This window comes from Coturnix japonica, chromosome Z (genome assembly GCF_054131305.1).
Source record: "Coturnix japonica strain WE chromosome Z, WE-NBRP24, whole genome shotgun sequence".
Lineage (NCBI taxonomy): Eukaryota > Metazoa > Chordata > Aves > Galliformes > Phasianidae > Coturnix > Coturnix japonica.
The window spans coordinates 62,711,420-62,723,385 of NC_140702.1; the positions used below are offsets into that span (position 1 = coordinate 62,711,420).

Consider the following 11,966-nt stretch of genomic DNA (forward strand, 5'->3'; position numbering starts at 1 on the left):
AGAAAATGCATTCCTCTTTTTTGCTGGCCTCTTTTATTAAGTCTTCTCTCTCAAAAGACACACAATCAGAGGCAATGGGACTCACAGATTACTTGGGCAACGGGCAGTTGGCAGCTTTCCCTTACAGAAATTTTTGCTTTTTAATGCAAATGTTTTTGACTCAAAGTTTTCTGTTTCTAAAATACCATAGCACTGATGAAGCATTTTCCCATGCAGTGATGGCTGCCTCACTATGGAAAATAAGACCACCATAAGACCAAAAGCACAACAACAAGAAGAATATGTATTAGTTATCAGCTACAATCCTCCACACAGAAATATTTTTGTTCTTCTGTCACATTAGTTAAGGTTCATTCCATGAGCTCTGAAAGCTGCAAGCAATGGAAAAGAACTATTTCATAGCATCTCACCTGTCACCTGGAAACACAGTTTTCTCTACATGTAGGTAACTATTATAAAAATATTTTGACTAATTCCTCCTAGAAATTGTGGTTGATACATTTGGAAGTGTTGCTGTTTTTCTTTTCTATCTAGTAAGAGATTCTCATGAAAATTGTCCTGTCATAATGAGAGATGTGGATTTTAATATATTCACCCTGAGAAGATGTGGAATCTAGGGCCCTCCATCCCTTCCTACACATTAATTACTAGATTATTATATTAATGGAGAATAATTAGAAGAGGACACCAAGGGTGCTTTCCCCTTTGCAAATATCCTACAAAAAACCAAACCAATCCAAACCAAAGCAAAGCAAACCCTACCAAACATAAAAAAAAAAAGAAAAAAGAAAAAAAAGAAAAGAAAAGAAAAAAAAAGAAAAAAAGAAAAAGAAAAAGAAAAAGAAAAAGAAAAAGAAAAAGAAAAAGGAAAAGAAAAAGAAAAAGAAAGAGAAAAAGAAAAAGAAAAAGAAAAAGAAAAAGAAAAAGAAAAAGAAAAAGAAAAAGAAAAAGAAAAAGAAAAAGAAAAAGAAAAAGAAAAAGAAAAAGAAAGAGAAGAAAAGAAAAATAGAAAAAAGAAAAAAAGTAAGAAAATTAAATGAGTGCCGCTAATACATTTTTTAGAGAACTTGATCCTACTGCTTCAAATCAGTTGCTGCCTGGGAAAGCTGACTGGGTTTGTGCCCTGAGGGAACACAGAGGGAAGGAGGCCAAGTTTGGGATGTGGCTGGGATTAGGCACAATGTCAGTGCCAGCTACCTCAGCCCTGTCAAGATGAAGAGCAATTCTGGACTTGTTCAGAGGCACTACAGAAGCTGAGTGAGTTGGCTGTAAAGCCATAGATTAGGGCTATGGCTCTGTAATTTTGCTGAAATCTCAGTTTAATACCCCAAAACTTTCTGTGATCTGTGGAGAGTCAGAAGAAGAGGAAGATCTAACACTGGACTTCTACTGCTTTTGGCTATCCCAAGACAAGGTTACCTTAATGAATTAGTTGTTTTACTGAGCTCTATGAAAAAAAAAGCCAGCTGGTTTGGTAGGTTCCTGTCAAATTCCTTATGAATGGGTTAGATAAGTTGATTAGGAAAGCACTGTATCAATTGAAAAGTGCCTCTTCAGAATTAATTTCCTTGTGACCTGCTTATAGTACTTCACATATTTTTCACTCAAAATCTACTCGTTCACTTTAATCCTGACATTTTAAAGCATCTGTTGTGCAACACAGTACATATCTTCAGAGTCTGTCTGTTTCAGCAAGAGTTTGAACTGCAGTGGTTTGCATCCAGCCTCTGGGACCAGAGAAAGGCCATCTCCATCAACTTGCTTCCCTTTGTCATTAGACAAATAAATCAGTATTTCAGAATGTGATAGCTCCAGAAGTTGCTTTAGTTCTGTCATTAATACCTTAGGAGAAAATTTTATCCCCGCAAACACAGAGGCAGATGTTTTTAATTGGACTAAGGGGGATGTCATTAGTATTGATTAAGTGCACAATATTTCTTGAATTGTCTGTTTAGCTTTTGTACAATAGATCTTATGAAGGAATGCACTTTGTGTTATTGGAGAACTGGTAAACAGGACTGTTCTTTTGCACCTTCAAAATCAATTTTGTGGCTCATTATCTGCTCCTGTTTTAAGTAAATTAAATGATCCCTTCTACTGACTTCACCTGGAAGTCCCTGTGGCAGGCTTTGTTCTTTCCAGTGAGCCAGGCTCTAAGCTGTGTGTAGCATTAGCAGATGCAGGTGGCAGAGTAATTGCAGTCCCCTTGCACAACTCTGTGATGATACCAGCTCAGCATTGCCTTTAGAGCCAGTAACAGAGAATGAAGAATGACATAAGGACCAATTCAAACAACACTGCAGAAATCCAGGCCTGACTTGAAGCCAGTTAAATCATGCTGGCTATGCAAAATACATGCAAAACTTTTCCAAGGAAGCACACTGGGGATAGAATGAAGGGATAAAAAATGCTTGACTTGAAGAACTCTTGATGGCCTTTCACCTAAGAGATTTGGATTAGATTGTCAAAACATATAACATGGAAATGATCACAGAAGCCAACAGCAGAGAGAGGCTGGTTTCACACATAGGCAGTACACATCCCTAAAATATTACCTTAAGGTTCACAAAAGAAAAGTAAGTTTCACTGCAGTTTATGTGGATTAATAGCACAAGCATGAGAAAGAACTGTGAAACAGAAGACATGATGTGCATTCATACCTGAGAATATTTTAAATATTGTCTTTATTTCTATTAAAAATGCAAGTGAGTTTTGTGACTAGAGACATCACATCAGTTGGCTTTGTTTAGGTACATAAGACTAGTTTCTTCCAAGGCCAAACCCATGATCAAGGGGGATGTTGCAGTATAAAAAGAGAACAACTGAGAAGAACGGAAGAAGAAATAAGCAGGAGGTAACACATTTCTGGCAGAGAGGAGTCAAGAGAGTTGTACAGGAGTTATCTGTCTCCTCTAGTTTGGAGGCAGCACAACAAGAGAAGGAATACTTACGAAAAACTTGCAAACACATAATAATGTTAATTCAGGACAGAGATGTGTGAAATTGACCTGGTTACTGAACAGGGACAGGTGAAACAGAGGGACTTTGGGTATCTACCCAGAGAAAGGGAAGCAGCAGTAATGTCTTCAGTGCCTCAAAGTTTAGGCAGGCACATCAGATGAGCAAGCAGCTTACACAGTGGCATATGAGGACACCGCAAGTTTACTGCATATGAAAAGATGAGATACTATAACAAAACTTCTAGTTCAGACCTGCTCCCAGGTTGTGTACTCAAGCCTTAAGGTATTATTTAGTTTAATTATATAAATTGTTTTGTAAAACAGAACATGAAAATGGTATACTATTGACTGACAGCACAGACTGTGAATGACCACGTTGTTCTGGTGGATTATGAGTAAAGGAAAGTTTATTCTGGATAACACTTTCAAAAGAGCTATCTTTCAATTTTAGGTAAATAAGGAAGCACTGCAACTTATTTAGGTATTCTTTTTAAAAAAGTTTAAGGCTTATGGACTTGTTTCATATCCCAGGAAAGCTAATGCTACGATTTCTATCCTTATACATATGCTTTCATAAAGTTCCCAAGTCAGCAGCACTGATCATGGTAGAGGAGTATTCAACACTGTGCCAGAAATTACTTTCATACCATAAATATTAATTTTGCTTGGTAAATTGTTCTGAATTCAGAAGTGCTTTACCTCATCAGAGCTGCTAAGTGACCCCTAAACACCCCATTATTTTTTTCTTCTTTTTGCTGCTTTACATTAATAAAATTTGGTTGAGGGGAGTTTAAAGGTAGATCTGAAATGTCAAGATTTTTATTCCTCCTCTTCATTCATGTTATGTCATGTTTGTATGAAGCTTTGAAAGTGCACCGCTTACAACTTTGATTTGGCAACTGGTGTTTCAAAAGCCTTTATCTACAGAACTTTTAAAAACAGAATTTTAAAGAGCTGAGAAACTGACAAAAATAACTACGTGGGCTGTCCCAAACCTCTCTCAAGAGGGGATGATTATAGAAAAGGTCTAACTCCATATTTGGTTGAATCATAAATTATATGCTGCACTCACCAGTTAGATCAGGAGAAATGAAGAAATATGTAACCTCTTGGCCCTTTCTTCTCCCAGCAGCTAAAGTTCTCAAGAAAACACGAACAGTTATAAATATTAATAATTCCCTTTGAGCATAATTTGCTTCTAAAAGTCCTATTATAGAACTTATTTTACTGTTCTTGAAAGAGTACATATGGCAACTTGAAATCAGGACTTGAAGGAATATATCTAAGTGTACAAGACTTCTTGCAATAGACAATCACATGCAGGCATAGAAACGATGCTTTAGTTTTGATTGTAGGCATTGACTCAAGAAATTAAGAAGTTGGTATTGGTAATATCAAGAAATATATTGTCTTCCAATATCTGGATTTCATTCTGAGTTCATAATATTAGTACAGTGGGAGGTAAGTAGAAGAGAAAATGTTAGTTTGGATGCAGTATTGTTTTGAATCAACTAGAACCACACCAGACAGAATACTTTTACAGCCAAGGTGAAGCCTCCAGTTAGGATTAATATTACTCTTAGTGATGATTCTCAGGCACACATTATAAAATCAAAGAGAAAAATCACTCTGGGCAGATGAGGGTATGCATTCTGGGATGACATCTCTGACGACCTGACTACAGTGACTGCTGATGACAACTAGATGCAGGAATGCCCAGAGAAATGGGGTAAGATTTTCCCTGTGTGGATTGCAGTAGTGCAAGGGCAGTGATCTGAACTGCTGACATTTTGGAAGACGTTTCTCAGAACACTTGAACTGACAGCATGTAGGTTGCCTTTTTATGAACTACAGAACTTAGTAACAGGGAGGGACTTGGCTTAATACAGGGGTGGCAGAGTTTCTTCAAACAAAGCTAGCTACGTAACACATGCCAGATGGAAGACTATAAACACATATATACTTCATCTAGACCATTTCATAGCTTAAAAATATATGCTACCTCGTAACATCGTGCATGTTTTAACCAGTCACACTTTGCGTACAATTCACTGCAACACATTTTCCATCTGTACTTCTATGTTCCTTAATTGTCCCTATACAATATTTTATTCACTGTCAGGTTTAAAGCGTTACACTAGTGAAGATGTCTGTATTTTTGTTCTTAGTAGCCTATGGAATTATTTTCTTCTAATGAATACAGAAATTAACTTATTTTCATATCTACTCTGCACTGCTTCTTATCTGAGTTGAAAGGAAGTTACAACTACGGTACAGAAACTTGTAAAGTGAAATTCACATACATTGAGATGCTTGCTTTCTGAATGAACTGGTGCCTTAATTAACACAGTAATGCACAGTAGTATCTAAAGTGTCATATTTCTTGGTAGTATAGTCCCACATCTTGCAGAGAAGATGAATATGTCAGCTTACAGTCAGTTTGATATTAACATAGAGTTTCTGAGCATTCATAGAAAGAATGGGACAAAATACATAATTAGTGGTCAATCAACACATATAAGGTGGAAAGTTAAAGGTATGCATTTGTTATTGTTTGGAATAACTTAACTTGCCAGAGTAATTTTAGAGAACTCAAGAAATATTTATTTAGGTAGTAACGAATAATAAAGTCATTCCACATTTTAAATTGCTCAGCTGTTATTTATTTATTTTAAATTATAAATGTTCAAATATAAACTTTTCATAATATTTACTCCTAACATTATATGGTTGATGCTGAGATACACAAGAAAATACAGGAACCCAATAATTGACACTGTAAGTAATTTGATTTTCGATGTTTTGAAGCTGAGAATGATGATTTGTATCCTTGTTGTTGACCTAAAGTGATGATTTTAAAATTAATTGAATTCAATTTTTGGAAGAAACTATCTTATTATTTTATGTTTCTTTTGTTGTAAATTACAGTGGACAAATCCCATTCTTCTTCTCTCATGGAAAATAACTGCTTTCAAGTGTTAAAGTACCAGGTATATAGATACCAGAAATTGTGGAATTCAGCCAGTGTACCTAATCCTAATGATCCACAGGCATGTGGAAACCAGCTCTTAAGACTCTGGAGAAAATATCCCAGAGCCATTCTTAACTTATCTGACCATAGATTAAAAATCTCTTCGTAAAGCAATCCAGTCAAGTTGGTATAACTCAGTCACAGAGATGGACACAAACCACAAAGTGAATACAGGAGCATTTACAAAGCAAATAATCTTCCTGAATTATCTTTAAAGGCTTTCTTTGGAGGGATTTATTATACTGATCAGCCTGTTCTTATCTAGCAAGTTTCTCCCTTCAGCTGGCCACAGGTGGGGACTTGCAGCGGGACAATATTTAAGGGGATATGTCACTCATGGCGCTTCAGTGTCTGTGAGAATCAGAATCATAGAATGGATTGGGTTGGAAGGGACCTCAAGGATAATCAGGCTCCAATCTCCCTGCAACAGACAGGGCTGCCAGTTAGTAAATCAAGTACTAAAGAAGAACCTGTGGGCATTTTCATTTTAATGCTTTTAGTATTTAAGCAAACCCTTCTAATATTTACCTTTAAGGAATTTTATACCTTTTAACAAATGTTACATTCATCAGAACTGCAGATGAGAAAAGTGGTAAGGAAGGACCATGACATTAAAAAGCACAGGGCTGGATTTTAGCTCACTGATTTACTCAAAACTACCAACTAGGAGAAAAATAATTAGCTGCAAATTAGCATCACAACAGGCTAATAAACCTAACAGAATCATTACAGGTTAATGTTGTCCTTTAATCAAATCCCTCCAGCAAAGTAATATACCAGACTATTTTGTACACTTAACTTTTTTCCTGACTCTTAAAAATAGCAATAAAAGAGAAAATATATACCATGTAGAAGCAACAGCCACGCCTAAGCAGTGTGCTCACTGCATTGGACCAACTGATACACACACACCTACATGTGATGCGTTTGAAGTGTTCAAAGCTGGCCCTGGACAAAAATCAATGATCTAGGTTAATAAAATTAATAAAAGAGTTCCACAAATAAATAAATAAATAAAATTAATTATTAAAAAGGGGTGAACCAACCAAAGTATTTTATCTGTTAAAGTAATCAAAAGCTCAGAATTATCAAAGCATTTCAACAATATGAGAAGGCTTGTAAGCAGTAGCTTTTCACAGATTTTATTATAAAAACAGGTTTATCTTTCTGGTTCAATGTGTTACAGATCTGTATAAAACATACTGGTTGTAAGTTTTGATATGCAGCCTTCTTTGCTGTAGCTTTCAGAGGCTATTCATACAAAACTCATGGACACACCTACCACCTACCCTGATGCAGAGACAGAAATCTGTTCTCACCCATTCCCCAGCCTTTGAAAGGAACACACTCACCACAGCACACTGCTGAGCCAGGCAGGAACCAGATAGCTGGCATGAGGTGACTAATGACTTATGGCTGTTTGAATCTAATTATCATAATCCACATTTCTATTTTCTTCTTTAGGGCCTGCAATCCATTATGAAGAAGCAAATAATGAAATAGCCTAACATGACAAACCCATGGCCTACTCCAGTTCACTGACCAAGGGTAATGTTTTTCCTAGTTCTTCCAAAAGGCAACAAGTTCAAGTCCCAGGGACAGGATTAAGTACTGTCTGTATGTGTACAGCAATGATTGGTTTATCTAAAAATGTATTGGCAAGCTGGCCCCTCTGTTGCCTTTCTCTCTGCTTGCTGCTCCCGGGGGGGAGAATACTTTAGATTTTCCTACTCAGTTCAGACAAAATCCTCTGAAGCTCCAGGGTTGCATACCACTGCTCTGAATACAGATTAAGTGTCTTATAGGGAAAACATATGAGGAGGAAAGTACAAATGTGCTGCAGCATTGCATATGCTACACACACAGGTCCTATTTGAACAGCCTCTATGTAGAAATGAGATAGATATAAAGGGAAAAACACACTGACAGTCTAGACTCATACACATCTGTCTGGCTCCAAAACTTTTGTGAGTGCATTAGCACAGAGCCGAAAAAAGTTTTCCACCACAAAATTGCCTATAAAGAACTATAATTTTTTGTAAATATCAGATCACTTATCCTTAACTGACTTTTGCAGGGGCTAAATTCATGTCTTTTTTTCTTTATTGAGGGAGGGAAGGAAATGGAGCCTAGGGGATACATTCATTTGTCATTGGCAATGAGACACAGGCAGTATGCATCCCAGGAGTTCTGGGCACAGCCTCTTTTCAAATGGGTGTTCCTGTTTGATCATGTGCAAAATCTCAGCAAGGATGAATTGAATGTGTGTGTGAGCAAAGTATTGATCCTCTTAGGCCTATGCCTTCATCCATAAGATGACATTTCATCACTGTGCAGCAGAGTGCCACCAGAAGCACTCACTAGAGATAATCATGTAAGATGTTGCTGCGTGCTCAAGAGACAAGATGGGACACTGAAAATCCATCTTGTTCAACTCCAGATGACACTAAGCCACAAAACACTCAACATAATAAAAGGAAATATATGGCATGTTTCCATCCCTAGACCTCCACATTTGTATCAATCCACTAAAACCAAGGGGAGAGAAAATGCTGCCAAAATCATGAACACTTGCAGTGGCTGAGAAGACAGGACACTGATAAACATGTAGCATGGACCATATTTTATATGCTAGACCAAGTGGAAACAAACATAAAAAAAAAAAAAACCCAGATTCAGTACTTCTTTCCATTTGAACCTGGGTAAAACATAGCAAATAAGGAGAAATCTTACAAACAAAGAAAACAGTTCTAGACTTAGAAGGCACTGAATGAGCACCATTACAAACACAAACGTAACCCACACACTGTCTCCACATACAGCTCAGGTTTTCCTATACTTCTGCATGGGCTAATCCCCCTTCCTCTCTCTCTGCCTTTCCACTTGCTCGTAGTGCTGTCAACATATACTAGTCAGTGAGAAGTGAAAATTTACACCTGTACCAACCAGAGCAGTTTTAGCTGCTACTACTCAGAAAAGAGTTTTCTTTGTGCTGACTTACTTGTTTAGTATCATTCATTTGTATGTACTTTCATATTTTGCAGTAGTTTGCAAGCATCTTCAGAGGTTCACAAAAAATTTTATGACTGTACTACCTGTGTGGGAAATTAAAAGAGCAACCTATTTGTTTCCTTCATTTCATTTGATTCAACCAATATACAGTTAAAGTGTAGAAGCAAAAAACTGACTCATAGCTAACCTGTGTTTAATTTGTTCCTTGTTCCTGTTCTATACATTATTACAATCAGTATTGTTGTCTACAAACAACTATAACATGTTCCCAGGCACTTGCATTTTACTTGCTATGCTATCTACAGCCAGAGTGTTGAGATATCTCTCCTCCTCATTGTGTATTGAAGTAGCTCTAGGGTTCAGAATAGAAAAGCAAGCAGCATCCAATCAGTCTATCAAAACCAATGTTCCAGATTAAAGTAAACTTTTCATGCCTCAGGTATCACTCACAATTCTCTTCAAGAATGTACTGAAACTTCTGTCTGTTTGGATGTTTTTTCATTCTGAGAATAACAATAAACAAATGAAACGTCACCTGGGAAACAAATCAAGCTGCCAATGAGTTCTTATGTGCACATGGATGATTCTGCCCTACTGACTGCATTAAAGCACCTGCTAACACATATTTATAACACAATGAATGTAATGCATGGTTTGAAAATCTTGCATGAAGTTCAGTCTGGTTAAGAACATCTTTTTCTCTTTTGCAAAGATTCCAAAACAGCCTCTGCAGAAGTATTCATGTGTGAGAAATAGCACAAAGGAAAGAAAAAAAGGCCCATTATGCCTTTTATTTTAATAATTGCTTATTTCCTTTAAAATCTGAGTTACACTTATCATTATGTGAACCTCATCTGGTACGTTCCTGCCTCTTGATTATTTCGCAGGTAAACAGCAGAATTGGAGAAAAAAATACAGGTTTCCATTGGGAAAGAAATCAAAACACATCTGTGAAAAAATGTCTTTAGATGGAAATAAAGACATAGAATCTTTAACAAAAAAATGGTGGTAGAGTGGTTCTCATGGAATAAGAAATGAATTTTTCTGCCTCCCACAAAATTTTTTACTCCCTAAACAAGAAGCAATCCAGTTTGGATACTTCTGCAGTATTTTTCTGCAGAAAAATTCTGCAATTATTATTATGGTTTCTTTCTGCTTTCATAACTTTCCATATCACAGAACTACTTATGATGGAGAAGGAAGTGTATGTCAGTCGAATTCTGTGAAATAAGACGGAATTGAGTATCACCCACAGCTTGCAGGTAAGTAGATCTTCATTCTCCCACTGCCTTTGTGGAACTGCACTGCCAACCACTTGAAGATTATTCTTGCCCTCACAGAACTGTGGAAGAACTGTGTTCTTCCAATCTCTCTTCATGAACTTGCTCCCTTTTCTACCTAGAACTCTGAACTGATCCAAAAGCAGAATGAATGATTATCACAACAGATAAAGGATTTCAGCTAGAGACAAAAACATGAGAGGAGAGCAGTAGAACACTGCTGGGTATTCCTACTCTGGAATCCTAGGTGATTCCTGAGCAACCAAATTCTTCAGGTAGGTCTCCAGAAAGAAAGAATGTGTACAAGGGGAATAAAATGTTATCTAAGCAGACATCACTGAAAAGTCCTCCTGTAAAGGTGGAGGTGAGGAGTTCACAAATGCCTATTACAAATGCCAACAATGTGCAAAAAGGGGTAAAATGTATCAGCATTCCCAGACAGCCATGGAGAGCTGATGTACGAATGCAGCTAGGAATTAGGTGCTTTCTCTCTGCTGTCACCTCTATGATTTTTCAGAGACTTTTATTTCCACGTTTCTGTCCTTCACGAGATAGGCAAAGCATTAACAGCTGCGATGTTCCTGTTATGCTCCTGGTTGTAAAAGAAACTTCTGCTCTGTTAATGCACCATGCTTGACCTGGTCAAGTTATCTGTTAATAATACGGTGTTGCACACCTGTGGTAGTTTCTACATAATGTGGAGGGAAAAAAATTGGAGCCTTCACAGTCCTAACATGGTTCTTGATTCTTCTCAAAAGCTGTACACTTACACATATTCAAGGTCTCGTGGTTGATGAATATTTTTTTCTGAATCTATTATTTGGCCTTGGGAACCACAGGGACAGGTAGGTGCTAAAGACTTTTGCATAGCACACAAATACTTTTATCAAATGCTGACTTGCTGAGCCTGCTTATGTGTACTTGCATAAGCTGAAATGTCCTCGGATAGGCTCCAGTACAAGAACTTGGATAAACAGAGCAGCCCTCTGTCTCTAACAAACCAACAAACAGCAGCACTGGAGATTACTGAACTGTTCTGTTGATGCCAAATGCAGTGTCAAAAGTTCATGCCCAATCTTGTACTTCATTTAATTCATTGACGAATGATTGTGCACAAGGGAAAGAAGAAATATGCTGTCCTTCAATTGACAAAGAATAATGTAATCTTTTAGAAATAAGTAGCACATCTAATAGGAACAACATACCCAACCAGATATAGTGGAACATAAACCATTCTTTCTCACTGGCTCTGGGAATTCAGCTTTTTCTTTGTACAGACTCTTCTAAGTGATGAGTTTATGTGCATACCAACATTTTGTACAGGTGTTTGGGATCAGTGAGCCTTTCAGATGGAGAAGTAATCATAATTTTTTGTCTATTTTTTGCCTAATTTTAACTCATTCACTCAGAAAAGATTTGGATCAGATTAAACCTAAGCAGTAATTTACTGCTTTACAGCAGAAGGTATGTAAGTAGATATCTGCTTTACACTGCCAAATATGAATACTTCTTATCTTAATGACTCCTATGATCAAACATGACTGGCTATGCTTAGAGCCTGCACACAACACAGACCAAGCCATCAGGTTCCAAATGTCGAATTTACTTCATTTAGATTTGTCTGTCTGCTAGCACTGGCAAAGTCAATACTAGTAAATTAAACAGAAAATCAGGGGAGGTTCC

At 37.1% G+C, this 11,966-nt stretch overlaps 1 long non-coding RNA gene across 9 annotated transcripts in view; it reads left to right on the plus strand.

Moving 5' to 3' along the window:
• The window catches only part of LOC146754145 (uncharacterized), a 51,541-nt gene extending 41,252 nt beyond the window's left edge, over positions 1 to 10,289 (plus strand). For 4 of the 9 annotated variants that reach the window (XR_014939838.1, XR_014939843.1, XR_014939841.1 and 1 more), the window contains one exon: positions 191 to 824. This is a non-coding gene — a long non-coding RNA (uncharacterized LOC146754145). Of the gene's footprint in view, positions 1 to 190; positions 825 to 7,455; positions 9,551 to 10,182 lie in introns of those variants that run through there. The other 5 variants (XR_014939839.1, XR_014939846.1, XR_014939844.1 and 2 more) reach the window with 3 other exon arrangements.
• Positions 10,290 to 11,966: the final 1,677 nt, after the last annotated feature.